This window comes from Ammospiza caudacuta, chromosome 2 (genome assembly GCF_027887145.1).
Source record: "Ammospiza caudacuta isolate bAmmCau1 chromosome 2, bAmmCau1.pri, whole genome shotgun sequence".
Classification (NCBI taxonomy): domain Eukaryota; kingdom Metazoa; phylum Chordata; class Aves; order Passeriformes; family Passerellidae; genus Ammospiza; species Ammospiza caudacuta.
In genome coordinates this window covers 33,592,532-33,619,842 of record NC_080594.1, presented here as the reverse complement: position 1 = coordinate 33,619,842, position 27,311 = coordinate 33,592,532, and the positions used below count along the sequence as shown (strand labels likewise).

Sequence of the window (27,311 nt, the reverse complement as noted above, 5' to 3'; positions counted from 1 at the left end):
TGTTTGAAAAAGGTGCAGCTGAAGTTATGAAGGATTGAAAGCAATGTTCTGAGAATGTCTAGTATGTTGTTTCCACTGGAGGACAGTCTGCACAGTATTGTTTATATGTATTTATATACATGTGGACAAAATACCATTAGGGGAATGGGATAATGGTTCTGGCAGTATAAGAGACCTGTACTAACATGCAGATGGGAGCATGTCTCCTTGTAAAATAAAAACCTAAATGGCTGGCCTAAAAGCCTGTAAAGGAAACCTTCCAAGTATAAATTAAGTGATTTTCTTTCATACATCAGAGCTTTTAGATCTCTCCAGTGCTGCTGTGCTGTCTCACAAAGTTTTGCCAAGTAACAGTGGCTCTGAGTGTTAGAAAAGCTCTTGCTGATCTGTTTCCCAGCAGTGGAGAAAGCAGCAGGACCGGCAAGACTTTACATTCATAGAGCCTTGGACACTGTGGACAGCAGCAGAGGCATCTCTAGGGAGGATATAGATAGCACAGACACCTAATACTGAGCTATTGGGTGCCATCAAGGATGAAGAGCAAGGGGGAAGAACTACAACTCTGGGAAAATTCCCAATATATTCCCCTCACACCTACTCAGGATGGAAGATCAGCTAAATCCCACACACCGAGACTGCTGCTGTTTCATGTGGGAGGACTGAGGGTGGTATTTCAGGTGAATGTGGTCAGAGATTGTGATGTGAAGGCTGTGGTAAAAGTAATTGCTGGGACCAGTGATCCGTAGAGTGATTTGAGTATCTGTAGAGGAAGAGACTTCATTGAGAACAGGAGCTTCTTGCATGTGTGCTCTATTCTACTTATATAGAAGGCAAAGTGAAAAGGACCATGAAGTAGAAAAGGGATTTTCTCGGGAGAACCAGGAGGAGGAAATGAGAACAGTCTTAAGTTCCCACAGCAATGCAAATTCATCTGGATAGCTTTGAGTTTTTCAAGTTCCACATTGATGCACCATTCTCCTAGTGAATGGTCACCACAAAGTACCTCTCAAGATTTACACAAGAAACTCTTATTTTCATTCTGTTTTTCTTAAAATAATTTCTGAAGACATCTTTCTTAAAGCAGTCAGTTTGCCCTGAAAAATCCATCTTCAGCTGCCTACTCTCCAGGGACACCCAAACAATCTCTATTGCATCTTGCTTTACTTTATGAAAACAAAAAATCCTGCTTGTTTTTCATCATAGCTTGGTTTTCACAGCTATTTAGTCTCTATCTTCAGTTCTTTCTTCTTATTCTGTTTTCCATCAGTTCCTCTTTGAAGAGCTGAGGAAGTTCATTCTGTGGGAAGAACAGAACAGTTTTGCTGTCTTTAGTCCGTTTCTTCCTTGCTGTTTCTACATTAAACCAAAGGAAACAAAGCTGATCCAAGTAATTTATATATGTTGCTGTTTCTTTATGAACTGCATTTTAAAGAGCTCTTTAAGGAGAAACGCTGCTTCATTTAGGAATTTCTTTCTTTCTGCTTTAGCAAGTACTATTTAGTTCCTCTGTTTCTAAAATTTGAAAATAATTTATCACAGTCTTCTTAAGACCCTTGTTTGTTTTGAAGGTGCTAAATCATCCCCCTCCTTTACTTTTAAGAGAGACTAAGAGGTGATCTTCATTGCTTCACATTCTTCTTAAGTGTTTATTAGAAGATCACTACCAGACTGTTTCTGCTAGTATCACTGGACAACTCAGTTTCTGTTTCAAAGATCTCTAAGTCGTTAGAGCTGTAGGCTGTAATTTTATTAATAAAATGCACTCATACTTCAGGTACAAAATATCCCCATGGCAAGCTTGAAACTGTGAAGGACAACCAAAGTTGGTACTTACCTGTGACGATGACATTGGTTCAAAGCACCTGTTTATAAAAGCAAACAGACTGCTTGCCCTTGGGCCATGGTTTGAGGAACTGGAAGACAAGAATGCTTTAGTTTAGAGGTTGAGGTCTGGTGATGTACCTAAAGGCTATCAGGAGATAAATGCCTACCAGTCACTGAGATTTCTAGAAGAGAAAAGTACAGCATTTTCTTCTTCTAGGTTTTGTTAGGCCTCAGAAGTTATAGGATTTCTGCTTTGGAAGATGGACTTGTCTCCTTACTTTCTTCTGCTGTGAACTGTGGATTGAACAGGTTGCCTGGCTGCTCAATACAGCTCCCTACTCTTGCAGAAAACAGTGAAAGATTTGAGGTTTTGAAGGACTTGCAGAGTGGCTGTTCCTTGCCATCATAGTTTTTGCAACATTCTTGTACCAGCCCAAGCCATGTATTGAATCTTTGGGGGTATGAACTGAGTGCTTTGGTTGCATCTGCCCATGAGTTTTTATCTCACCAGTTCTGGTCTGTCAGATGAGTCTTGTTTCTTTGAGTTTATTATTAATGTTTACCTTTGCCAACAACAAGATCTCTTTAACAGTTTTCTTGCAGGCATTTCATTTTCCATTTTAATTTTATAGTATAGAGCTGGCTTTTGTCAAGCCAGTCAGTGTAGCTCTGACATGGCTAGGACTTATCTGTTTTACGGGATTACATGACTTGAAGGGCTCCTCTCAGACCGTTTCTGCCTTTGCTACAGATTGTGCTGTGCTCATAACTGGTTTATATCAGTGGTAAAGAAAGTTCATCTATAAGTCTAGCTGACAGCATATTGTGTGTGACAGCAGTTTGACTAACTTGTTCACATCTACACAATGGAACTGTGGGGAATCTTGGCTAATTTAATTCTTGGTTTAAAAAAAAAAAATAAAAAAGTTAGTTACTGCTTAGCTCCCCTTGACTTCAATATGGGTATGTCAGTGGCTGAAATTGTTGTCACCTGTGTCACTGGGGAGCTGGTTAGGTTGTGTGAATGCCTGCAAGTGCTTGCCATGGAGCATGACATCAGTGATGAGTTCACATAGTGTTTAGTTCACTTGAGGGAAGATGTATATAAGTGGTGTGTATGATCTCTTGAAGTGTCCATGTGCTGAAGCATGTCAGTAAACAGACTGTGAAATCAATATCAGTGTTTCATTGATGCTTGATACAGTGAAGAAGGCAAAGAGAAAACATTATTTTAGAAATCAGCAACAGTGGAATGATGGAAACATTTCCATTGACCAAGTTTGGTGAATGATCACAATTTAAAAAAAATACTTAGTCTGTAATTCTTTTTTTTTTGTTTGTTTGTTTACAGCTGCAATAATATTGATGGTCTTTTAAACAGTGGGGATGGTACTGCTCCATGTCTTTCCTCCATGTGGTTGAAGGAAATCCTAGTCTCACTTTGCTAGCTGTAGCACTCTTCTAACAGTGGAGTGGTGTTACAGGCTTGAAAGCTCCAGTGTGAATTGGATAAGGTGGAGTGCTTTCTGTTGTGTGGTTTTGTGTGGTTTTGACTTCGGCGGTTGTCCTAGAAGTAAAGGACTCTGTGTTGTACTAGAAGCAAAGGTGACATCTGTCAGAAAGCAAGGCTGCTGGAGGAGAGTTTATCATGAAGGGTCTTGCTTAATTTCTAGTTTGGCTGCTGTAAGCAGGTCATCAGGAGTCATGGTGATAATGGGGGATCTAAATGCCAAGGGTTAGAAGCACTGGATTTTTTTACTACTATATCTGATTTAATAGACACACAGCTTTTGCTTTTCCCCATGATCTCTGTTTTCCCGTCAGTTTCTGTTTTAATATTTTGCCTATTGCCATTATTTAAACTTGAGTCCAGGTCAAATCAGTATATTTGGAGACCAGTGTTAAGACTTACTCCTTTTGTTCAGGAGCAGGTGAAATTTGATATACCTTTCCCTGTTTGTTTTTTTAAATCTCCCTGAAGTTCTCCTTTCTGTCTGCCTAAGCTAATTGTTTGTGGTGGGAAGTGGGTCCAAAAGACAAATAAATTCATTTTGTTGTTCTTCTTCTTTCCAGGTTTGATCTGTGGCTTTTTCCTTGGTGTACATCCAGTTACCTCAGTAAGTAAGATCTCGGTGAAGGATTCTTGGAGTCATTAGGCTTTGTCATTAATATTCCTCACATTGACATTAAGGGAAGACGAGTTGGTCCAACACTGAGCCCTTACAAAACCTTTTTGTAATCTGTTATTTTCTTGCCACAAATGCTGAGAGAGTCCAGAGTAACACGGTTGGGTTGTTGTTGGGATTGTCTCCAAGTACTGCCATAAGTACTGAAGGAAATGTAACAGAGGAAGGAAATAATCCTCTTCCTTACGTGCAAAGATTCCTCTTCCTCTGTTTTCTTACCTGTGGCATTTGTAGGGAAAGGAAGCAGAGAAGAATGAAACAAGGTTCCAGTTGAGAGCAATTTCATTAGTCCACATAAGTTATATAATTTTGTGAAAGGATGGATCTATAAACAGGCTTAGAAAATCAGACTTATTTTAGAGGAACCCAGGGCTACCCTGGTGTTAGGTGTCTTACTACAGCTGCAAGCCCGTTGCTTTGTATTTTTACATTCCCTGTGTTCTTCAGGGATTTAGCCTTGGCTAGGAGCAAGTGGCAGATGTGCCACTGCTTACCTTTCATTAAGTTTCTGACACAGGAGAAGAAACAACTTCTGCTCCTTTAGGGAAAGCAAGGTGATCCACCTTTCTGCTGAATGCCATGTGTTCTGCCAAAGGCTGCAAGGAGTGCAGTTTGATAAATCCAAGCAGTGAGAGCAACAGAGAGCTAATAGTCCACTCTTGTACTTGGCTTGCCAAGAACTGTTTCATACTTCTGTGCTGCTGTGTGAAACTTGTCATGACAGCTGCAGGCAAAAAACATCTACGGTTGTACATTTTGGGATCAGTGATGAGAGATTATGGTCTGTGAAGGGGAAGAATCCCCTTGCAACTGGGAAAAGCTAAGAACATGTTAGGTGAGGATATGAAAAAGGAATGCTGGAGCTTTCCTTTACTCTTGTGTGAAACATCATTAGAGGTGGTGCTGCTCAATGGCTCAGTCTTGGGGATACTGCAAAGATGCATTGACTTAGGGATACTGTTTATTTAAGAGAGAACTGGGAAATATCCTGAGAGGGTCTTCAATGTCAAGGCAATAGTTCTGTTGTCAACTGCTTTGGAAAATTTCATTTGTAGGACTTATGTGTTTCCAAGAGAAAAATCAGTAATAGGAGGTATACAACTAGCTTAAAATCTGTACATTTGATGTTGGACATGGTTGTGGTTTAACCCCAGCCAACAGCCAGGCCCCACACAGCTGCTCACTCACTCCCCCACCAATGGGATTGGGGAGAGAACTGGAAGGGTAAAAGCTGCAAAACTCATGGGTTAAGCCGCAAGCACAAGCAAAGCAAGGAATTAAATCACTGCTTCCCATGGGCAGGCAGGTGTTCAGCCATCTCCAGGACACCAGGGTCCATCACCTATAATGGTGACTTGGGAAGACAAAAGCCATCTCTCCAATCTTCCTCCCTTTTTCCTTCTTCCTTCACTTGATATGCTGAGCATGATGTTATAGGATATGAAATATCCTTTAATATTTCCTTTGGTCAGTTGGGGTCAGCTGTCCCAGCTGTGTCTCTTCCCAATTTCCCACATACTTCCAATTTCCTTGCCATGGCAATACAAGAAGCAGAAAAGGCCTTGGTTCTGTGTAAGTCCTGCTCACCACCACCACCAAAACCCATCAATTTGTGTTGATTATTATCAACCCTCAATTTGTGTTCAGCACAAATCTAAACCACAGCCCCATACCAGTCGCTGTGAAGAAAACTAACCCCAAACCAGCACAGATGTAAATAGCTTCCTGATTTTTCTGTTGCAAGATGAAGAATGAAAAGATAGATGAGGGATGTTAGGCACCAACACAGGTAACATCTGTATTTGTAGCAGATGAGACACGATGTTACAGTATGTAAGATAAAGAACCTATGAAATTTCATGCTGTAGAATTTAAGATTGTTATAAAGAGTCTTGGCTTGGTCATAAAATGTCTCTCTGTAGGGCTGCTGTGTGTTTGCATCTTGCAGTGATTTTTCTGATTACCTTTTGCACGTGTGCCACGCTCTGAATCACACAGAATGGTGGTTTGTTGATTACTGTGTCCTAGGAGAGCTGGGTGATTGAGTGCACTAGTGAAAAGATAGTTGGGGAAGATTGAAATGGTTGTTATTTGTTCCAGGAGTTTTCTTGCTGTTCATTCCAGTGCCACTTGAAATGATGGCTGTATTGTGAGCTCTTTCATCTTGTTTCCACACCTTTAAAATTTGATACTGCAGAAATTAATGTAACATCATCTGTAATGTTAAAGCTGCCTCATGTTATGAAAGTGAGAATTCCCACAGCAGCCTTAACTCTGCCCCCAGAAGAGAAAGCAAATCAAGTTAGTGTCTTAAGTTACACCATTGTGTATCACTGGGCACTAGGATGTATGTTTTGGCAAATATTTACATTTCAGAACTGGTCCAAGTCCATGGCAGTAATGAAATATCATGTGTTAATTATGCTAAATGATCATATTACACTGGTAAATGGGAATAGGATTGATTCCCAGAATGCTGATCTGTGATTCACATCATCAAGGAGTACAAAAGAATCCACATCCCTTAGAGAGGGAAGATAAATAGGATATTTCAAGCATTTTTCTTGCATGCATGGTAATATGCAATTTCCCCCCTTTCCATTATGTTTCTGAAATCTATTTCACAACAAATTGAAAAATTAGTATCCCATCTCTAATGGAGGCTTAGAAATTACCCTACTTTCTTTACCTTGCTTATCAGTGTTAGCTACTGGATTTCAGATACTCTTTTGTATTAATTCAAGCATTTTCCTTTCAAAGTGGTCTATTTCTGTGAAGAAGATAGGACTTGAACATGCTGAGCAGAATAGGAAACATGCTTTTTGCTTTCTATGAAATGTACTCATGCATATTAAAAAGCTTGCCAGACCTGAATTTCTAGAATGAACAACAAATTGTTGCTAAAATAAAGTGATTGAATGCCTTGCTGATGTGTGGTTTTGAAGCTGAGTGAAATGCTGCTACTCATCACTCAAAATTAAATAGAGTGTATTACAAAAGCTGTTGTAGGAAAGGGCTCAGTAGAGAGCTCAGACCCAGACTGAATAGTGAAGACAATCTTCAGCTACATCTTAAAACCAGCACATACTGTGGGGATGTCTGGAAAACACTGTTGTGTAATGAAGTCAAAAATGGTGTGTGAGATGCTTTGTGATGGCTTGTTTATGGCAGGCAGCCATTCCAGGTGAGATGGACATTTTAACATATAGGATGTATTGAATTATGGGTTTTAAGTGTTTAAGGTGCTGTTGTATGGGAGCAAGTTGTCACTGTGCGTATGTGCTGGACTGTGAGGCCTCCTAGGGTGATCCTGGGTACCTCACTGGGGCAGGGCTGTTCTTCGTTTGTGTGGTTTGTTTTGGACTGTGAGCAGGGCCATTGCTCTCAAGGTCTTCATACTGTGCCCAGCAGAGTGAGGCACAGAGGGGAGGACCTGGGACCTACTGAACAAATACAGGCTGTAAAATTTAATCCAAAATGAGATCAGGCAAGCAAGGCGAGAAAGAGAAGTATGAGAAGAGGTTTTGTTAACTTATATTGGCTGTCTTACAGTCATAGAAATAACTTGGTGACCCTGTTGTGCCAAAGGCACATATTTGTAAAATGTGTGAAACGTGCTCAGATGTTCCACAGTTGGGCTAACACATTGTTTATGTCTGATTTGAATGAGTACTTGGCATCAGTCTCTGTTCACAAGAAGAGCTTGTCTAATTACATGGATAATGTTAGACCACATCTTCAGGAGCATTATTAGAAGTTCTGCTAAGGTAGCCTGAGGAAAAGAAAGTTGCTGTGGGCAGTGGCCTTGGGATTGGCATTGGGCCAGGTCAGGGTAATTTAATTTTCAGAGTCTCAGTTTTAAGCTGGATTCTGAGGCCTTGAGGCAAAATTGTAAATGATCCTGTCCTGTAAGTTACTAAGTGATATGATACAGCTAAACTTTAATGTGCCATAAAGTTAAATCTCCATGTATGGAGCACCCCACTGGCAAAAGATAAATTAGTTATGGGGAAAGGAAAATTATTTGTCCCAGAGATACAGTTAGTTAATCGCTGGTTCTTCTCAGGTTGCTTGAACCTGGAATATTTGTCCCCATCATCAATTAACATGTTTTATTATTACTTCTGCTCCCTTGGAATATCAGGTTTGTGGCACTTTCCCATGGGTGGATTTTTATTTAAGTTTTTTAATATGGAGAAAGATTTTCACTTGAGTATTTAGTCACACATACAACCAAATCTCCTTATGAATGATGGGGTGAGGCTGTCTCTTGTTTGTCATGTGAGAGAAGGCATGGAGGAATGTGTTGGAGCACAATTTTCTGCTCTTTCTTAGCTTGTTGTCCTTATTGCCTGTCACCAGGCTCCCACAGGGCAGATCCTGGGCATGGCAGCCCCCAGAAGAAACTGCAGGGTCCATCTCTCTGGGCTGAGCCGGTTTGTGGTACCTGTTTTGTTGCATGCAGTGTGTTGTCTGCTTCTCTGTGATGGAATAAAAAAGCCTCATTATAAATAGTGCTATGTACATATTCCTGTGGTAGCCTATTGGACAGCTGTGAACTAAACTAAATTTCTTAAAGCAGTAGGTTTCATTTTTACTGTTATCAGCCCTTAAGCATTTTCTGGAGACTCTCTGTATATTCAATTCTAATCTATCTTGAATTCTGATATATTGTCTGCTGTATTTAAATTGTTGACCCATCTATTCATTTCTGCTTGGTGTGTATCACACTCATGCAGCTGAGCTTCAGAGAGGCTGTGAATGGTTAGGTGTTTTTGTCTTTAGAAAGCTCGAGGAACTGATCTTACCAGAGTACCAAAGCTTTGATTGTCAGTGGATTCTTTCTTGCTTTTTCTTCTCTTCCATAAAATTATTGCTCTTGTAATCCCTGTGCAGTTTCTTTCAGTGTAGGAGAGAAATCTGTATCTTCATGTGGGCACAGGTGGGAATTTCAGGAGCTGCATTACTTTCCTTGCTAGTAGCACTGGAATCCTCCCCATCATTTACAAAGGGGTACTGCTGTCACTCAGCAGAAGCATTTGTAATATCACAGAGGTTAGAGATGCCAGCTAGGAAAAAACACTGCACTTTTCAGCCAGCCCTCTGCAGAGCCAATATCAAATTTCTCCCTACTAATGTGTTTCTTGGCACTTTGGTTCAGTTGCTGTAGATTTTCCAGCAGCTGAGTGCTCCTTAGGCAGGTAGGTTTCCCTCTAGCAGAGGCACAGAAGTGTATTCCTAATACACTTGATACTTTTTTTGCACTGTATTATTATCGATTGTAGAAGTCATTGCCCAGTTTTTTTCCAGGCCCATTTTCCAAGCCAAGTTCAGTGTTTTTGAAAAAAAAGTTGTGGATCCATGTAGGTGTCAACAATAGCTGTTAATCCTGTTTTAATTCCCTTTTGTCAAGCTAATTGATCACTGTCCTGCTTTGTGTTCTGCCGTGGCAGTACTGGGGGGCTGTCAGCTCGTGCTCAGCCCTGTGCTGTTCCTGGCTGAACTGTGCTACTCACTGCTCTGTCTTTGCCATCCTGCCAGTTCCTTCCCTGCTGCCTCTGCATTGCCCTCAGGCTGACATGGAGATTAATTGACCTAGTATCACAGGATGTTGCCTCTTTTGAAGTCCTCTCTCCAGCAATGTTTAAGAAGGAAAAAGGGAGAGTTTGAAAACAACTAGTCGGCTAGCTAGGATGTGGTGTGCAACATCTGAGCACAGCTAACACAAAGCAGCATTATTAATAGAAAAACTATAGCATAAATGCACTATTGCTATAGAGATGGAAAGCCTGTTGTATTTCCTCAGTTTGCCCTCAGTAGTGGATTTCAGACTGTCATGCATAGATCTCATTGTTTTAAATACATATTATAATATCAGATTTTTGCAAATATGAAAATGGATGCTATATGTATAATGTTAACGTAACTGCTATAAAGATACATTTTTTTATTTCTGCTATTAACTAAACTTAGACACAGTAGTGAAATAGCTGATACAGTTGCACTTGTGCTAATTGAGCTGCCTGCTTGGTTGGATAATACCCAATGAACGTATGATGGAAACCCCTGCTACTGATATGCCAACTATCAGCACCTACCCTCTGTAGAAAGTATGGACCAAAGCCCAAGCTGGAGGTGATAATAAAAACGGAATAAAACCACAGCCAAGAGATGTGCATGCTCTAAAAAGGCAGATCCAAGGAGGAACCATGCTAAACAGTTCTTGGAACATGTAAACTAGTTCAGGGAAAAGTTTAAATATTAAATTGTTTATGAAAATGCAATAGGCTGATGCAATAGAAAAGGTGTGTAAAGGGTGTCTCTGAAATAGCAGGTGTGCTCCTGGCTGAATGCCAAGCGCCCGGCCATTAACTTTGCTTTATTTTTGTATCCTGTTGCCCTTTATTAAACTTTTAAATTTTACCAGGAGAGTGAACCTTGTTTTTCACATCCTGAAATAACTCATCAGGAAACTTCTTCTTCTAAATATTCTGCATCAAGCAAATTGCAGAACCTTACCTGATTCAATTATTTGATTGAATTGAGAGTGGATAAAACCTATTTGGGGCTTGATAAGCTATTCAGTAACAAAGCCAGGCAACAAAGTCAGATGGAAATTGAAAGACACACAAACCGACAAGAGCCTGTCACATGGACTGGGAGGAGGTGAAGCTGCAAACATTTTGAAGCGGCCTATTTGATGCTCTGCAAGATGGGTAAAATTTGAACTCAGGGTTGCTAGCATTTGTCCCATCTTTGTGTGTTTATTTTTGCCTTCTGTTCCAGGGGAGCACATTAGGTCAGGCTTGACTGTACATTGCTAGCAGTGCTGAGAGTGACGGGAGATGCTGTAGGCATGGAGAGTGAGCCATGCATGACTAAGAACAGAAATGGAATTCAGTGCCTGTGACTCTGAGCAGGACAGATAACACAGATATGTGTGGAACAGTTGCAAATGCACAGACTCTTCCTTACTGAAAAATTATTAGAAAAAATAGTTTGAATTTAGGAAGAAAGTAAGCTTAAAGCACAATCAGGCTTTGCAAAGGGCTCTTGTCTATGAAATGAATGTTCACCCACAGTGTGTTGATACTGTAGTTATTTTGGATTGTTCTCAACCTAAAAAAGCTGAAAGGTGATGATTTTGTCACATAAAACTGCTGAAAATGGGTATGTTGATACCAATTATTCAGCAGAACTCATATCATGATGAGTATATTTTTGTCAAAATCGTTTTTGTGACCTTTGGAAAGCGTTAATGCAATTTAAGGTGAAAACAGAAAGCTAGATAGTTTTAGATGTCATGGTTTGATTTTAAAATGTGTTTTCTCTTTTAAAAGCATATTTTAAAAAGCTAATGACTACATACAGTTAGTTTATCTTGTCTTGAGGGATTTACTTTTAGCATAAATAGTGTTTATGTGTCTAATTTATGTTTAAGTGTTGTATGCTGCTTTGACAGCATTGCCTGCTTGTTTCTTACATGCTTTGTGCTTATCAAAAAGAATATAGGAAAATAGTCAGGAAGAGCTTAGTGAAAGCTGCATGTTGTGACGTGTCTGTTTTGTTCACTGTGTCAGGAAAATCCACTAACGCCAGAGGTTTATGTCCAAAAAGGAGACAGGGGAGTTCTTCAGCTTTGTTTGAATTAAGGGGGGAGTCCGCTGGGGGGCACACCCGCAGGGTTTTCTCTCTCAAGGTTTTATAGGGTGCAGCCTCCCTTGATCCTAAACTCCAGGCCGCACATTTCCCTCTTCCTTTCCCCATTGCTGAGGCATTGGGAAGGTGCAGCCTTCCCGAACCGCCTACCACACATTGCCCCCTTGAACCTGCTGTTTTACCCCAAAGCTCAGGAGTTCAGGCTTGTGCATCCCTTGTCTGCTTCAGGGGCCAAGGTGCCAGGGCTCTGCAGCAAACCTGCGGCCTAGGTCAGTAGAGACATTAACTCCCGTTGCAAAGATGTTAACATCCACACTTCACCCATCAAACTCTTTGGTAAACATGAGCTTTCCTCTTGACTGTTTTGGTGTTAAAATTTGTAATGGTTGCTATGCAATTTCAGCTTAAGGCCTTGTGAACAGTGTTACTTGAAATATGGATCTTTAAGCCTATTTGTTTTTCTGTTGTGCTTTGTGATTTTAAGTTCTGTTCATCTACTGGAAAGTAGGAAATTGCCAAGAGCTGATTTTTTTCTGAGAGCCTCACACAGAAGTGTCAGGTATGGTCTTTGTCCAGCCACACCTTGGTGCTGTTTGGGTCATTCCAGAGGCATGCAAGATGGGAGGAGAACTCCAGGAGTGAACTGAAAATTAGTAATTTGCAGTTTTGTATAAGTAAATCAGCATACTATGAAAACTGATACTCTTCCTTGTGATTTCTTATTGTTACCTTGGTACATAATTAAACAAAAAAAGAGAGAGAATCTCTGGAAAGCCAGTGAGTATGTCTGTATAACAGTACTAATTTTTACCTTTTGCATTTACTGACATTTGTCTTTATCTGGCTTTCAAAGCTGACAGCTGAAATAAAAGTGTTGTCTCCGGGACAGCATTGACCTTTGTTAAGGTTTTTTTCTTGTCACAATTGTTTAGTACTTTGGTCTTTAGTCTGCTCAGGAGTTTTTCTTTTTTTTTTTTTTTTTTTTTCTGGAGTAGTGGGATGGCTATTTGTTTGGTTTGGGTTTTGTTTTGGGTTTTTGTCATTTGTTTATGCTTTAAAGCTGCTCACAGTGCACCTTTTATATATTGGTGTGGTACAGTACACAGTGAAGACTGAAGCTGGCAAGGAGCTGGTGCCATGAAATGCACTTTTTTACTGTTTCCTGCTTTTGTATTTTCATGCGAGTGCTTCCTTTGATAGTAGCCCAGAACAATACATAGCCTAAACTCTAATTTTTTTATTTTAACAATTGTTACTTGTTCAGGAACAGTGCTTTACAGTTGGCTAGTACCAGTCATCCACAACTGGTGGATGAGGGTGCAGTTGAGGGAATCCAGCCAAGCTCAGACAAATTCCTGTTTGTTAAAGCATCCTGAGCTACCCAACTTGAAATGTATTAGATGAAGCTGATGAGCCTTTGATGAATGAGAAGATGTAGCAGAATGTGGAAATAAATAAAGTAGTTTGGGCATGGAAATTTTCTCTTTTAAGGGAAGGAGTGTAAAAAGAGAGAAAAAGACTAATCTTCTGCATTTGTATAGGTTAAAAAAATGTAGTCACTTTGTCTGCTTTTTGTTCTTTGCACTCAGATTAAATGAAGCTGCAGATCTGTTTGTGTACCCTTGTTTCGAAATAACATCTGCTAATTCACCTTAGGCTCTTCTATTTACATTTTCATAATTTCATGGATACCTAACTGAAACAAATACATGAAATACTTAAAATTAAAAATATATGGTATTATTTTATTATTGATGCCATTGTATCTTTTAATTTAGTAGTCTCCCAAGATTCTTAAAAGAAAGAAGAGGAGGTTCATTGAAATGCAAAGATGGTGAAACAAGAAAATAGGGTGGTTCTTTTCATATATCCTTATTATAGGTTGTAGAAGTCATCATCAGGGTTGATGGTGGGGCTGTGAGTTTAAAAGAGTTTGATGTTATAGTTAGGTAGTGAATACAAAATATAACACCCAAGAATTTGTAATTGGTGTGGGATATTAAGACTTGGTTTCAGCTCTTAAGTCTATTTTCCACCTATTAAGTTCAATTAGGGATTTTCAAGCATGAACCATTTTTCTTTTTACCGACTGTTGTGAGGTTCCTGTTTGAGGACAGCACTGGGTGTTTCAAGGCTGCACATAATCTTTTCTTCTTCAGTGCAGCACCCTCAGACTGTCTGTCATGGTGCATCTGCTCTGATCTGACCACGGCGCCCACAAACAGGAAATTTGTGGGCACCGGTGAACTTGTGGTGCTGTAGGAGCACAGCTCATGGCTGCGTCACCATGTCATGGGAAGGTGGTCACATCTGATCAGAGGCATGCTTATTAGTCAGCAAGAATGGGGGTATTTTCCTCCTGTTTCAGTGCCTTCTGTCGTGAAACCAGAGTGTATTTTATGTGAGTGCCAGGAAAGAGAGAGAAAAGAAACAGGCTGTAGGCCCCTGGGGAATTTTTCTGCCCACAGCTGTAGGACAGTTAACAAAGATGATGGGAAATTGGGTTAGATGAGTTGTTTTGTGAAAGTGGATGGATGCCAGACTAGATGCTGTATTAACTCAGAGAATCCCAAAGGATGGCACATGTGCTAGTTGTGGTATCTGAGCATGCCCAGGCAGCAGAATTGTATTACCATGCTGAGAATGTTCATAGAGCAACAGCACTGCCATGAAAGTATGTAGCTGACCAAAGTGTTTTTCAAACTTCTGTCCTTGATGAGCTCTGGTCAGCTTTAGAGACCTTGACATTCCTATCAAATATTTATAAACATCATTCTGTGTTTTAAAACTGTATTTGTCTTTGTCTTCCTAAAGATCTCACTGGGCTTCAGAAATCCAGTGTGCTTACTGTGATGTAATGCCTTCTGCTGATACTGGTGGGAACAGCATTGAATTTTTTGACAGATTTCACAAAACTGCTCAACAAAAGTAGCTGTGTAATGTGGGTGACTGTATCTGTATGTGTAACTGAGAGTCATGGGAGCAACTTGAAGCCAAGTATTACATCAGACTCTACATTCCAGGCAGTGATTTGGTTTGGCCCTGCTGGATTATTGCTGCTCTCAGAGTTTGTGTCAGCAAGTTTACTCATGATTGACATGGATTTTTAGTCCAGATTAATGGCATTAAGTGTAGGCCCCATTGTTGACTATCGTGATCAGATACTTGACACTACTCCACAACTGGCAGCCTTCGTGCCAGTGATGCTTCTTGTGGAGCAGACATGGTAAGGACAATGCCACTACAGATGTGATACCCAGGCCAGGGTCACCATCTGTGTCATGGAAGCTTTCCAAGGGCTTCCAGCCTGATTAAAAGCCTGTGTCTATATGACCTTGTGCATCTTGGTGCCCATATCAATATGTTTGTACTGAGGGAGTGGGGACACTGTTTTAAATTTTCTTGAAACAAATGCTGCTAACTAAGGAGATAAGATCTGGGTGGAGCAGCTCAAGCATTAGTCTATGCTGCAAACATATGCCAGCACTCCTTGTGCATTGTATGGTGCAGGAAGCCTTGGGATAGGCATAGGTCAGATATTAAAGCCATTTCAAAAGCCATTTTATAATGGTTTATAAGGTGATGTTGCTTGCAGACTCATTCAGGTTGGAAGGGACCTCCAGGGGTGATCCAGTCCAGCTCCTACTCGAAGCAAGATCAATGCTGCCTTCAGACTAAGTTGCACAGATGTTGTTCAGATGGTTCTTGAAATCTACATGGACATAGATTCCACAATCTCTCAGATACTTGTTTTAATACTTCAGAGCAGTGATTTTTTTTTAATGTTCTGTGGCAACTTCAGTTGCCTATTTTCTCCTACCACATACTTTCATAAAAAGCCTGGCCCATGTTCTTGGTGACTTTCTCTTGGGAATTGAAAGTCTGCTATTGTGTTCCTCCAAAGCCGTCATAAGTGAAGCAAGCCCGTTTTTATCAGCCTTTCCGCCCAGGCCCAGAGCTCTAATTCCATGAGAAACTCGGTGATCTTTGGCAGGACTTGCTCAGGTTTCTTACGGAATAGTTTGGGTTGGAAGGGACCTTTTAAAGGGCGTCTAATCCAGCCCCCTGCAATGAGCAGGGACATCTTCAACCAGACCAGGTTCCTCAACCCCACCTAACATGGCTTGAATGTTTCCATGGATGGGGCATCTATCACTTCTCTGGGCAACCTGTGCCAGTGTTTTATCACCCTCATTGTAAATCTAAATCTAAGTCACCATCATTGTAATCTAAGCCAGTTCTCCTTCAGCTTGAAACCTTCCCTCTTTGTCCTATTGGTGCAGCCCTTGTAAAATGTCTCTCTCCAGCTTTCAGGCCCCCTTTAGGTATTGGAATGTGCTATAAGGTCTCCCTGGAGCCTTTTCCAGGCAGAACCGCCCCAACTTTCAGCAGGTCTTCATCAGAGAGGTGCTCCAGCCCTCTGTTCATCTTCATGTGCCTCCTCTGGCCTCACTCCAACAGTTCCACAGCCTTGATCAACACTTGCTTTTACTGGAGGCTCAGAACTGGATTTAGTACAGTGTTGAGTAAAGGAAAACAATCACTTTTGTTATCTACTGTGCATTGTCTTGTGGATACAGTACAGTAAGCTTTTAGCCTTCATTGCAGTTCTGAGTCCCATTTAGCTCTGTCTCCACTGGTACCCACAAATCCTTTTCAGCGCAGGTCCTTTCCTGGCAGCCTGTTTCCCTGGCCTGTCTGGGTTCCTGAAAATGGTAGCTTAGCCCTGGAGCTTCTTGCCTGCATTCCCTAGTTTGCTGTCATCTGCAAGCCTGATGAGAGTGGGCTGTGTTACCTTCTCCAGGTCACTGGTAAAGGTGTGAAACAGGACAAGCCTCCAGACAGACCCATGCTATACTCTCCTCATTGCTGGCCCCGGCATAGATCGTGACGCTTCAACCACTGTTCTTCCAGCCCAACCTTCCAAGAAGATTTTTACCTCTCTAGTTGCCCACCAATCCAGACTGTCAAAAGGCTTGCTGAGGTAAATCACATCCACTGTTCATTGTCCACAAATCCAGTTGGTCAGGCGTTATTTGTCACTGGCTGACCTGTGTTGACTGGTCCCATTCATCGACAGCATGTGCATATGCACAGGGATGTGTTCCAAGAATACCTGGTTCGTACTCCAGTTCATGCTGACCCTCTGCAAAACAGCTCTGTCTGGTTGATGCCAAGCTGACCGTGAGCCAGCAGTACACACAACTTAAAACTTAGTTCATCTATTAGAACACTTATCCTTCTATCAGTACGTAATATTTTTAGGAGTTTAACTTTTTATATGAAATTTGTTATATGAAATTTGTTTTGTCATTGGTGCTCAAGATTTTATTGAATTTGCTGATAAAGAATCCTCCAGAGAAGGTTTCCTTCTGAGCTTTCCTTTTTCTGCATGCTAATTAAACTTAAGTTGAAATTTATATGTGGAGCCTGAGGAGGAAAAGGAGAATTTTTCAGCCATGCTTATATATAAACAGTTTTTTTTTTAAAGTAGAGTGAATTATGAAATCCATTATTCCTTTAATATTTGCATATCTTACAACTTGGGTTATGAAAATAGATGATTATTTTCTTTTTTAAAATTCTAATAATTTAGTTTTTTAGCATCAAGCAGAACTTTTCCTTAGGTTTAAATAAAGGGCTGAAGCTGAGTAAAAGATCTCCCATAATTTCATATAGTTAGTTGCTGTGGGGCGGTATTGCATGTTACAGGAAAGTTTTGAATATCTTAATTTTAAAGGAAGAATTGGCCCTGTGGTATTTTAAAATTTACTTTTTAATTTTTAGTTTCAGCGTGGTTAAAAATAAACCATAGTGAATAATTTCTTAACTCAAGCATCTTTTTAGCCTCGCTCTTGACTTACCCGTGCATTCATTTTAACACTAGAGGGCAGCTGAAACACTTCAGTTCTCTCAGAAAACCAGCTTTAGGAGAACAGTTTGCATTCTTCTTTACCCGAAGAAAGAAGTTTTGTTAGCTGCCTATCATATGACGTTTATTTTAGCAATTAATTGGCTTTGATTCTTTCTGGGTTTTTTTTTAAACTTTAAAATCGAGCTTTTAGCTTTCTAGCTTTCTTTGTGCCTCTGTAGCTGTATCATGCAGTTAAAATTGATCAGCAGTTGAAGAGGGAGAATAATTTCACATTTTAGTGGCTGTGAAGACATATTGCTTGTGCTTCCTGTGTGATGGGTATTTTTAACCACCTTGCTTCAGAAACAAAGAGAGATGCCAGAGATGGAAAAGTGTTAAAGATACCTTCTCTTAAATTTTATCGAGAAAGTAGACGTTTGACTTATAGCACTTACAGTTTATTCCATAGTTTTTGTTGGTATATAATTTTAAATTTGTTTCCAAAATACTTGAGTTGATCTTTTCTTATTCTCTACTTTGCTTTAAAGCCATCTTTTTTATTGTAGCAGAGCTTCAAAATGGCAACTTCTGTCCCTCCAGATGTTATTCTATCCTCTCGGCAATCAGGAAACAATCCAATATAAAGGTTTTGGAAAGGAAAGGTCAAACTAATTAAAAATTACTATTTTCACAGCTCATGTGAAAATTGCCTAAGAAGTTCTTGACTTAAACCTGAAATTGGAAACATTTCTATTAAAAAAGTAGGGTGAAATACATGGTGAAACATGTAAATCATTTTAAGGGTGTATTGTCAGAGATTGGATCTGTTCTGGTTCTAAAGAAAGAATATATTCTGTTTTGTGAGTTGGTTGTTTTTGTATCTTATTGGGTTTAATTTCCTCTCTTCCTGTTTTGAATCTTACTGCTTACTGCAAGTGCTGAACAACATTTTTCAGCAGCTGAGCGATTGAATGTTTATTTGCACTAAAACTTTGAATGGTGTCTGGAACAGTAATAAAATAGTATCATTAAGCTTTTAAGAAAGGAACTCTGTCTCTTAAGAGTTTAATCTTTTACACTTAAGAGTGTTAGAGATTAAAGCTGACTTTTCTGACTTGGGATCAGATATTTTTTTCCATATTTACAGATTATGTGATCTGAAAATTCACCTGTGCGTCTCTTAAGGAAATTTTGCACTTTTGCAACTTTGCAGTGACTATAAGGAGACAGTGTTTTCTCTTCCGAGCTAAGCTTCTGGAACTGTGTAGTTACAAAGAAATCCTATCTGTTTTTGTCAAAAGCTTTTCTTTATCTCCAGAGGTGGAGAGATAAAATACTAAAGCAGTAGGCTCAAGCAATAAAATTTTAAAAAGGTATAATTTATTATTTTGAAGAAAAAATATAGATTGATTTCAGACAGTGGGCTGTGTGGTTTGGCTTGTGATGCTAATTCTGGTGCCAATCTATGGATTGCACTTTTCCAAGGCTTGAGCTGGGAACAGAATGGCTTTATCTCTTTTTCTTGTGATATCCTGAAAGTGCTGCAGGTTTTGTGACTTTGCGTGGTTTCTGCCATGATTTCTTTCTTATGTTGCAGAGTGTATCTGTTATCTTTGACACTTCTTTGGCAATTTTGGACAGAACACAAACATTCTCACCTGTACTGACTGATAGGGCAGATTTTGAAAAAGATTGATGCTTGCTTAGGTTTTTCATACAAAATTCTGCAAAGTGTAGGGCTGCTTGGCTTATGGACAGTGCCAGACAACTGCTGTAGTAAATGCTGGATTTCCATAGAAGGGATTAAAACAAATGCAGTAGTAAAACATTTTTCTTTCTGTTATTGCTTCTGGATCACAAGAAGGAGCCAAACTGTAGCATTTTTATTTTGTCCCTAGCTGCCACTCCTGCAAGTTGAGAGATTATAAGTAGGCTTCACTTATAAAAAAAACTGAAGGGAAGTTGCTAAGGGCCAAATTTTCTCTCTGTGAGGCTTAGTTGTGGGGTTGTGTGTCGTTATGCCCCAATCTGTCACTGTGCAATCTCATTGTTGGAGGTGTGGAGAAATTAAGCCAGCCGTAAATTGTTTTGGTGATTTACAATCAAGGGTAAATGTTTGCTCCCTCTCTCTAAACTGTATTGCCTTCACAAGGCAAAAAGTATGAATAAACCTTCATGGGCTATTTTTATCATTATGTTTAATACATGAAACTGTGGCTGCATTTTAGGGAATAGACCTGGTAGAAAGATGCTGCTCTTCTGATGACATTTGAGAGCAGATTCTGTTTGAGCTTGACTGCTAAATAGGCCATCCTTCTTTGGATGTGTCTCTCATAAAAGAAATTGCTTTGTAGTAGGCACTCTATATTTTAATATTAAGGTTTCATATTTAAAGGTCCTACTAGATAACTAAGCTTTGCTTTGGTATTTTCCCCTTTCTGCTTTTCTATTTGAGATATGAGTGATTGGGAGACTAGCCTTTTTCAGTAGCTTGCTTCATTGTATGCCTGGTTATGCAATGTCCTGGCAGCAGTTACTTTATGCTCTCAGGAGGAAATTTCTTACAGAAGTTTAGATTTTGCTAGTCCATTACAGCTTCCTCTAGTGTGTGAGAATTTAAAGGAAACAGTCCTTTTACAAAAATATAAAGCTTTGGTGTTTTTGAGATAAAATTATGCTACCATTCATTGCCATTTACCTCTCCTACACCATCAGCTTTCATTTTGATGTTGTCTGAGCTGATCAGCCTGTCTGTGCTGATCAGCCCACTGCAGACGGAGTAAAACAAATCAAGGTGGTGAAAAAATCATGTGGTAGGACATAAGCCTTGTTCTCTTCCACCTCAAATCTCTTCTCTGTGCAGTGTGGGGAGGATGTTGGGTATCTTCCTATCCTCCACTGCAGTCTGTCTGGGTGGGATGAGGACAGTGGAGTGATTTTTCCTGTTTTATGCAGTGTGGTGTTGCTGTGTATGAGGAAGTCATAGGAGGAAAACAGAACTACTTTCCTGCATAATCCCACTGCCTTTGAAAGATTCGTTGAGAAATACTCTCCCAGTGGAAGAGCTGTGGCAGACAGTAGGTATTACTTATTTTCCTGTGCTTCTTTCAGTATGAAATTAATTGGACTGCTCTCTGCAACAGCATCACTGCATTGGTTTGGCTGGTGGTCTAAATAGCTTAAATTCTCCTTGTAATGCTTCCTTGTAAGTTAGTTAAGTCTGTGAGGCACTAATATGATGGTCTCTTCCTCCCTGAGGGTGGAAAGCTCCTGAGAACAAACATGGAAGCATTTGCAGTAACAAAGCCTCTTCTGTTTTGCTCCAGTTTCTCTTTAGTTTGCTGATGAAGAAGCATCTGGTACGGCCTTTAGCTGTCCCTTTGTAGGCCGTAAGTCCTGATACATTGCCAAGTGGCATAATATTATGTTTCAGTTTTATAGAGGATTTTGCAGGGCAGAGGGAACAGTGCACAAAAAGTTTATTTGTTGCAGGATAAGGTCATTCTTTAAGAATGAGGCAAAACTACAAGTGTTTTATTTTTGATCAGCTTTGACTTGTGATTAGTTACAGCTTCCCACAACCAATGCTGTCATAGCAGTTTTTATTCTGGGTCATAAACAGTGATTGTAAATCGTAAAAATAAAAACAACAAGCAAAAAAATCTAAGAAGGAATATGTTTGCAAGATTTATTTCTGACATGAGTCATACAGTTCATGAACTTCTCACAGATGAGCTCATCATAATCATAAGGGAAATCTTTAGTAGGAATCCTGGTATCGAAGTCACTCAGATATTACCTGCTTCTCAGTGACATAGGGTGCTGTGGATCAGCACATCTGCACTATGCAGCTGTGTTCCTAAAGTAATCTTATAGCTTCTTCCATCTATTTGAAGCTAAACCTGCTTGAAATGTAGTTTTTCAGTTGCTTAAATTCTGACTCGCATGTCTTCTTAGTTGTAGGAGGTACCTTAGACTCCAAGAAATATCTGGGATAGTTTTTAATTCAGTTTTTTTTTAATAATGGAAATTGTTTTGAGTGGTTCCTAAAAAGATAGTACTAGAAGCTTTGAGTATAGAAACATTTGAAGATTTATCAAGAGGTAGGTTATTGCATTTTGGCAATACACATAAAATGCATGTTTTTAGAGGAACAGAACAGGATTGGCAGTGGCACTTCTGTTTTTTTCTGGATATGTAAATTATATTTTGTGTTGAAAGAGGCCACAGTGTTCTTATATATAAACCAAGAGACATATGTGACAAGGATGGGCAATGTGTGATTCATGTCGTAATGATTCCTGTAGTGATTTCGTGAATTTCTGGTGACTGCATTGGTTCAAAATGAATTTGAAAATTCTTAACTGGAAGTAACTAAAGCAAAATTGGCAAGACTTTGCAAAGCACATCTTCAAGAAAAAGGAACTACAAATGATGACTCTCTCGCTCTCTGACAATGATGTCAGAGAGAAACTAAGTGAAATCCTGTGCTCTCAGTTACATCAGTGGTCAAGTGAGATGTCCAGAATATCTGCACAGTAAAGGATTTATTTAAAAAGTTTTGCTTGATAGGCATTTTTTATTTTTTGAGATTTTGGGGTTCTTGTGGTTGGTTGGTTGGTTGATTTTGTTGTTAACAGCAATGTGTTTACCAAAAGCCTGCAAGAGCATCTTTTATGGTATAGTTCTTTATCTGCAAATGAAATGCAGATAGAAAGACTGTTTATAAGTCAGTCACCCCTTATCTCCAATCCTCTCTTTTGATAGAGTTTGGGAAAGGTTGGAATGAATAAGAAAGCATGCCAAAATGAATTTGAATTATGCTGGACTCTTAGTGGACATGGACAAACCAAATCTAGAACCTTTCTTTGAGACTCCCCTCTTTGGTGCTTTAGTTTATCTCCAATGCCAGATTGTTACAGCAGCAGTTGCCAGCAGGGCTCAGTGTCTTCGATAATTCTCATTTAGTTTGGCTGTAGTTATTAAAATCAGAACCTTGAATTTTTAAACTTTACAAGTACAGAGCACTGAAACATGAGCCCAGTTTGCTGAAGTGGCGCCGTGTCTCCTCATAAACGAGCCTCAGCATTCTGTGCCAGCTGCAGGCCCTGCACAGCATCACTCCATGTAGGTCGCAGCAGTTCCAGTTTTGAGGTGACAAGTTCATGCATCACTGTGCCAAGATGTGACTGGGGCCAGCAATGACAGGCAGTGCAGTACAATGAGATGAAAATGAAAAATAGTTCTGCTCGCTATAGCCTCTAGTTGACACATGTTCCTGACAAATTCGTACTTTGGTTTTGCTTAAGTACCTAATATATTGTTCTAATAGCATTCTTGCAGAACTGGTTGATCTGAAAATTACTCTGGAGCTAACAGCTTATAAGGAGTTCTAGCTAATGGTGTGGCAAGAATCTAAAATGGGGATAGTACAGCTTTATGCTGTATTAATTATAACTGGACAGGGATGTAGGATTTCAGGAGCCTTGGAAGAAACTTACAAGACAAAATTAAAAAAGAAACAGAATAGAATAGAGTATTTCAGTTGGAAAGGACCTAAAACTATGACCTAGCCTAACTGTCTAGCAGCTTGAGGGCAGACCAAAAGTTAAAGCATGTTAATAAGGGCATTTCCCAAATGCTTCTTAAAGCAAACAGGGATGGTACGTCGATCACTTACCCAGGAAATCTGGGTGCTCCAGTGTCTGAAGCACAGTAAAGATGTGCTTCCCATTGTGAAGTGTGAGCCTTCCCTTGTGCAGCTTTGAACCATTCCCAGTTTTGTTGCCCTGCTCTGGATTACGTTCTCCCTCCTTCCCATCCCACCTTCATTGTAGTGCCCAGAGCAGCCCCCAGCACTGCGGGTGAGGCCGCAGCAGCGCTGAGCACAGCGGGTGATGGGTGATCCCCTGTGCCCGGCTGTGCTCTGTGTTTGATGCCCCCAGGACACGGTTCCTGCCCTCTGGGCTATGCCCTGCTGACCCTCACTGAGCTGCTGCTGCCCCCAGCACCCCCAGGGCCCTCCCTGCCAGACACTCCTGTCACAGTTTGTACTTGTGCCTGCACTTACTCCATCCCAGCTGCAGGATCTGGCACTTGTTAAATTTCATGCCAGGCATGATTGCCCAGTGCTCTATGCAGATTCCTCTTCAAGGCCTCTTGTCCCTCCAGAGAATCAACAGCACCTCCTCGTTTAGCATCACCAGCAAACTTGCTGATGGTGCATTCAGCTCTTGCATCCAGATCACCAATAAACACATTGCACAGAACTGTCCCTAGAATTGAGCCCTGCAAAACACCACTGGTGACCAGCCAGATGTAGCCCCTTTGATTCACTACACCTCTTGGAGCCCTGCTCTTCAGCCAGTTCTTCACCCAGCACAGTCTGACCCTGCTCAAGTCACAGCTGGGACAACTTGTCCAGGAGGATGCTGTGAGGGACAGTATCCAAAGCCTTATTAAAATCCTGAAAAACCTAACACACTAAAAATTGAATTAACGCCCTACAGTGCTCATGTAGAAGCTATTGAAACTAAATTGTGCTGAGATCTAGACAGAGTCTCTCACAAGCTGTACATACTTTTTTTTTTCTGTCTTTGCGGGCAGATCATACATTCTCTGAGCCTCTCAGCAGTATGGCCATTGGATAGGAAGGGAAAATAAATGAGAGTGAAAAAAAAAAAGGACACAAAGGAAAAAGTTAGCTTTTTATAAGTACAGTTAGCTTTTAAAGTATAATAGACGCTGTTTTGTGTGGATTTTCCCTCCTCCCTTTCTGTAAAATTGACCACCTACTTAAAAATTAAGATGTAGGTCGTGCCAGACTGATGGACATTTAATCAAATTGATATAATCTCCTATTAGTCTAAATATATGAGGCTATCATAAAGAAATCAAAACAGCTTAATTTCAACAATTTTAAAATTTTTGTTTTTTAAATTTATTTTAACTAGAAATTAGGCTAATGAATGATTGACTCAACAATCAGTAAATACTTAAGTATTCAAACTGTCTTCAGTGTCATGTATAACTCAGCCATAGCTAGGAAAACTCACAGTATTTGTAAAATTTTGAGACTGATCCTGCCTTTTTCTTCTCTTGTTTAATTTTTTGAGTCCCATTCATTTATCCCTGAAGCACTCTGTGACTGCTGCCTTTCTGTAAACATCCATAGGTCAGAGGTATTCAATTTGGCTTAAGCAGCATTCTCATGGGCAGTTTGCCAGGAACTCATAGGCTTCACCTAAATTGCACATTGCTGGGAATAATCTCACTCTCAGCTGCTCTTATCTTTTGTTTGTTTCTTGCTTAGACCTCCATCTGGCTTTTTACTGGGTCAAGACAAGTAGCAGTAATTGGTGGTATCCATAATTCCAGTAGTTTGAAGCTTCACAGCAGATTTGGAGGCAGGTACAGAACAGAGATACTGGAGCTAGTAGAAGAAATTTCCATCCAGTTCCCATTTTTTTATAGTTCCTACTGAAAGAAAGTGTGTACTGGCAGTCAGAACATAATAGAGCATCCCCAGCTTCAGCCATAATTTGTAAACAGTCTGATTTCAGCTCATTAAGAAATCCAGTGCACCCTTCCAGCCACAGTAATTCTGATGCCCTGGGACTTACAGTCTCATTAGTGTGCTCCCTGAACACCCTATGAGGATGCATGTATTTGAGATATAGGTTGGAAGAGTTGGTCAGGAAATAGGTTTTGTCTGAATAACAGTTCAGACTCACTTCATATTACTTATCATCTAGAGAATAGATTTTCTCACGTAAAACATGTCTTTGCTTGGAAGATAAAAATGGTTTTTATTACTCTCTGCTACTTTTTTTTTAAAGCATAAGTCATCCCTCCCTGATGTGATGGAACAACTTTAAATTAGCGTTTCTTTTTGTTTCTGTGGTGAAATCACTGGGGGTTATTTTCTGTTGAAGTTTGAGCTCACAGAGAGGGCTTTGAAACAATAATGTCTTGATTCTGAAACACTTGAAAAAACATATCTGAACCTCTGCCACTGCAGGACTGCCTGAGCTGAGCCTTGAGGAGAAATTTTGGTATTTCAGTGCCATCATGAAGACTGACAGTATAGAAATTCCTCAAATTCCAAATAGTTACTCTCTATTCACAGATAAATTTATTGAAAACTAAACTTGTGTCTTAACAAAAAGGTGTGTTCTTGGCAGCAGGATGATTTTGACTTTTGATGAGAAAGAGACTGATTATCCAAGTGGGATTTTGCAAAATTTTTTTGTGACTGATTATCCAGAATGAAAAGCATGCAGAGGAATAGCTGATTCAGTGTAGACATTTTGCCCTCTGGTTTCCAGTGATCTCAACATTATTCACCTTGAGTGGATGCAAACTGAACCTGAAGCATACCTTGCTTTGTCCCTCTTCTTCCCTGTCTCTGACTGCTGGGAATATTTGTCTTAAACTGTGTACATATGCACAGTATGTGGTGTGACAGTGGTCACAGGGGTTTTCAGGTGAAGGGAGAGATGAGGATGTTGACTCCATGATCAGAAGGCTTGATTTATTATTTTATGATATATATATTACATTATAACTATACTAAAAAGAATAGAAGGAAAGGTTTTTTTCAGAAGACTAGCTAAGAATAGAAAAGAATGAATAACAAAGATCTGTGGCTCGTACAGAGAGTCTAAGCTATCTGGTCTGTGGATGGCCATTAATTGTAAACATTCAAGATGGCCCAATCACAGGCAAACCTGATGCATTCCACAGCAGCAGATAACCATTGTTTTACATTTTGTTTCTGAGGCCTCAGCTTCTCAGAAGGGAAAATCCTAAAGAAAAGGAGTTTCACAAAAGGATGTCTGCGACAATGTGGCACCCTGATTTGTATAGATTTAAACCCTTTCCCACCCCAGAACCAGAAGGAGAGTGTCCAGAAGTCTTGTGCTTCAAATCAGATTGGTAGCTCATTGGGTATTCTTGTACCCAGTTAGGCAACAATTGCTTGAGAACAATTATAGAGAGAAGATAAACTTCAAGATAAAGTGCCACAGCTTTGTGGAAGTCTTGAGTTTCAGGATGAAAAGCTCGTGATAGCAGCTTAAGGAAAATTCTGTTATTTGTTTTCCTTTGTTAGAGGTTTAAGATGGATGTGTTCCCTGTTTTAAAGCCCTGCATTTAGTGACTCAGGGCCAACAGTAACACAGGCATCTGCATGAGAAATGTTAAACCTGCAGCCACTGTATTTTGTAAGCTGCCCAAATGATAAGAAGTTGCCTGCCTTTACTACTCATATTTGATTGATGTCTTGACATTTCCTGGAGCAAGCCCATAAATTGATTTGTGTCCTTTTATTTCCTACCTGTTGATCTATCAGGATCCTTTCTAATTGCATCATAGTGCAGTATGCAAGAAAAGGGTTTATTTGTCAATAGTTAGGGCTGTAGTAGCTTGGCTAAGATAGGAAGGCTGTGAAAGCTTGCAGGCTTTTAGGTGTAACAGAAGAGTGAAGGAAGTGCTCAGCAGATAAAAGCACCTCTGAGTCACAGAATACAAGCTCAGTTGGTTTTGAGAGCAAGCACGGGAACCAGAACCAGTTTGTGGGAAGAAGAGACCTCAGGAAAAAATAATTTAAATAACCAGCAGGTAGTGTAGGAGTTGCTGCTTCACTTCTGCCTACACAGTATTAATGGCAATTAGTGTTATTAATATAAAACAAATAAAGTTACCCCATGAACAACCAAGTGGATTTGAAGGTGGAACAGTGAGCTGCAGCTGATGCTTCTAAATTCCATCAGACACATGGGAAAAGC

The 27,311-nt window shown here is 40.0% G+C and overlaps 1 protein-coding gene across 4 annotated transcripts in view; it reads left to right on the top strand.

Annotated features, from left to right (window-relative positions):
• TSPAN9 (tetraspanin 9) overlaps positions 1-27,311 on the top strand; it is a 169,532-nt gene that overhangs the window by 7,656 nt on the left and 134,565 nt on the right. For 3 of the 4 annotated variants that reach the window (XM_058822517.1, XM_058822511.1, XM_058822498.1), the window contains one exon: positions 3,898-3,941. The gene's annotated coding sequence lies outside the window, so the exon portion shown is untranslated. Of the gene's footprint in view, positions 1-3,897; positions 3,942-20,562; positions 20,601-27,311 lie in introns of those variants that run through there. The other variant, XM_058822524.1, reaches the window with a different exon arrangement.